Genomic DNA, 3317 nt, shown 5'->3' with positions numbered 1-3317 from the left:
AACCACTTTATACTGAGCTGGATACACTGGTAGGAATATACTCTGTCAGCTCAGATAGAAACCTCCCTGCATGGTTGGGGCTGGGCTGCAGGGGGCGCTCCGGATACACCCAGCACAGGCTCCCGCCCCAGAGCAGGTGCACAGCAGGCTGGGGAGAGGTTCCTCCCAGGGCCTGGGACTTCCTTTAAAAATATCTAAAATAAGTATTTCACAAAGACTGCTGAAGTGTGTATAAATATCTATTCAATTGTGAGCATTTATCAAACTGGATGTTGTAATGAGAACCACTTTTACAATGGGGATTTCAAACTCTGCTGGAGGTCAGGAAGAGATCCTTTCTTATAAATAAATGCAATTTTTGGATAAACACAGTCATTCCCTAAATAACGCATTCACATATTATGGTCTAGAAATGATGCAAGTTGACCCTGAGACAGTCAAATGTGGTTTCTAAGTGAGGTGCTGTCCTTGAGGAGCTTGTTCTCCAGTGGGGAAAGCTCTGTCAACACAGAGTTCAGGGATGTGTAGGGGACACATGGCCTCTAACAGGATTACGGCTTGAACCCTCAGCTTCTACAGTTGTGTCACCCATGTGTCTGTTTCTCATACTGGGTCAGGAATTGGGCTATTAAATAGCATCCTTCATGAATATGCAAATAACTGAGGTGACTATAGTATCTCCGTTCCCTGAGAGCCTCACCCAACAACCACACCCCTCCTCTGGAGAAGCCCCTAGATCACAGCTCCTCACCATGGACTGGACCTGAAGGATCCTCTTCTTGATGGCAGCAGCAACGGGTAAGGGGCTCCCCAGTCTCAGGGCTGAGGAAGAAACCAGGCCAGTCATGTGAGACTTCACCCACTCTTGTGTCCACTCCACAGGTGCCCACTCCCTGCAGCTGGTGCAGTCTGGGCCTGAGGTGAAGAAGCCTGGGGCCTCAGTGAAGGTCTCCTATAAGTCTTCTGGTTACACCTTCACCATCTATGGTATGAATTGGGTATGATAGACCCCTGGACAGGGCCTTGAGTGGATGGGATGGATCATCACCTACACTGGGAACCCAACGTATACCCACGGCTTCACAGGATGGTTTGTCTTCTCCATGGACACGTCTGTCAGCACGGCATATCTTGAGATCAGCAGCCTAAAGGCTGAGGACACGGCCGAGTATTACTGTGCGAAGTACACAGTGTGGAAACCCACATCCCGAGAGTTTCAGAAAGCCTGAGGAAGGAGGCAGCTGTGCTGAGCTGAGGCAGTGGTACAGCAGTTTTCTTAACTTCGATAGTATCTCATTTTGCATTGAGTTCCGCTTTAATATTAGCCAAGAGTATGGGATAGACGGGTGCTCCTAAGAGATCCTTAACTTGCCCATTTTGATGGGTTTTCCCAAAGACGTGAGAAGCCACTTTTTTCGCAAAGCATCCCAAAGCCATGCCCTGCTCCAGAAACACGTGTATCCATTTCCTGGTCTTTGGTTAACTGACAAACTCTCATCAGCGCACCTGGGCTAATTTCACATCAGGTAGAAATATGTGCTTTAAAGCAAGGCTAACGTTGTAATAGCAATTCCTGCTTAATAACCTTCAGCATCGTTGTTGTGTGCTCCATCAACTAATTACGTTAGTTCAAGGTTCTCAATGGGAGTTTCTAATAAATATAAGGGATGTATAGAAGTTCCCCTAATTAAAACAATTGTGAAGACAACCTCAGTGTTCAACCATATTTCAACCCTTCACCACAAAGGAACTTTCATCCCTCCTGGAAGTTGGGTTCATTTTCAAATTAGTTTTTTTATTTTAATATCTCAAGATTGTTGTATGTGACTATTTTAGCAGAAAGTGAATTATGGGAACTTGAACTAACCAACTGAAAATACATTCAGAACTAATTAAACAAGATGCCAGAATGTGATTGGCTCCAGGCATTTTAAATTCAACAGGTTATGTAACCAGGCTTTAAATTTGCACATCTTCGTGTTACCTTCATGACACAGTCAACTCCCATTATGTAAGAAATGGTGAGTGCATTCCCAAAGGTCTTGCACAGTTATAAAAATAGACTTGATGAGGTGAGGAGTTGTTTGAATTCCCCTCTGAAGAAGCAGCATCAACCCAACAAACCACTCTCTTCCCTCTGTGACTAGAGCTCTGTCACAGGCCACATGGACCTAAATCCTTGATGGAGATTACAGGACTACGTAAATTGGACTGATCGTTTTTATGCTATTAAATTAATAGGTGAGTCTGCACTCCAGCCTGGGCAACAGAATAATCTTGTCTGTAAAATACAAAAGAAAGATAAATTAATAGATACTGACTTTGACATTTCGGATAATAATATTTTCATAAACCGAATTTAATTATACCCACATTGTTACCTACATCTTCACTGAAAAGTTCCTAGTTATGTTGAGTTCCATCAACACTCCACGTGTTCAAATATGGACATCCAAGAGAGTCTAGAGAATAAAACGCAATGAGGGCAGTGAAACTTGCGTATATTCAGCACCTCTTAACTCAGGAGGACTCAATACACCCTGGAACACTCTGCTTTTCTGAATGGCTCACAATGACTCCGGCTCACTCTCCAACCTCCTCAAACATCTGGCCCCTGTTTGCCCTAAGTTCACGCTCTGCTCTTAGTCTATGTTCTGAAGTCTTTGTAGAGGTGAAAATGAGCTGTCAGATGGATCTTCCTTCTCACTGCAACATGGAATTTGCTATTTCACTTAATGACCACTCTTTCCATAATGGTTGATTTCTTTTGGCCTGTTCATTACTGGTGATTTTCAAGGGAATCTCAGTTGAATCTTTACTGTTTTGCATTTTGTCTCCATGACAATGTTGGGAAGTTTTTCCTCTAGCAGCATAACATGATCTAGTGACCTGACACATTTGCAGCAAACAATACCTCCAAATTCAGAAGCTCTTTGGTTTTCTTTCCACGAAATATAATTCTTGCTCTTCTGTGTATGAGCACATCCTAGCATCCCTGTACACACCCACGTAGATGTCTACACGCCTATGAAATATTCCCTGTAAATAAAAAAAAGTATCTCAGTTTCTCTCAATGTTCATAATTCTCCTGAGGGTGAGGAAGGTATTTCTGGGTCTGCTCAAACAAATGGCCCAGAGACCACCTGGCAGGTAGGTAAGGAGCTCACCTCGCTCTGGATATTGAGTCTGTCTGTTTCCCTCTGTCGTCTCATAGAAGGTCAGCCCACTTGTTCAGCTCCTAAGAAGAGAGCCCAGGTTTATCCAGATTATACAACACAACCAGCTTCTGATGACTCTCCTGTTACAACATCCATGGA

The 3317-nt window shown here is 43.7% G+C and overlaps 1 pseudogene; it reads left to right on the top strand.

Annotated features, from left to right (window-relative positions):
* Positions 1–752: 752 nt before the first annotated feature.
* On the top strand, positions 753–1229 carry LOC100968794 (immunoglobulin heavy variable 7-4-1-like; annotated as a pseudogene).
* Positions 1230–3317: the final 2088 nt, after the last annotated feature.

Source organism: Pan paniscus, chromosome 15, assembly GCF_029289425.2.
Source record: "Pan paniscus chromosome 15, NHGRI_mPanPan1-v2.0_pri, whole genome shotgun sequence".
Lineage (NCBI taxonomy): Eukaryota > Metazoa > Chordata > Mammalia > Primates > Hominidae > Pan > Pan paniscus.
The sequence above is the reverse complement of the archived record's forward strand: the minus strand, read 5'-3'. Positions and strand labels throughout refer to the sequence as shown.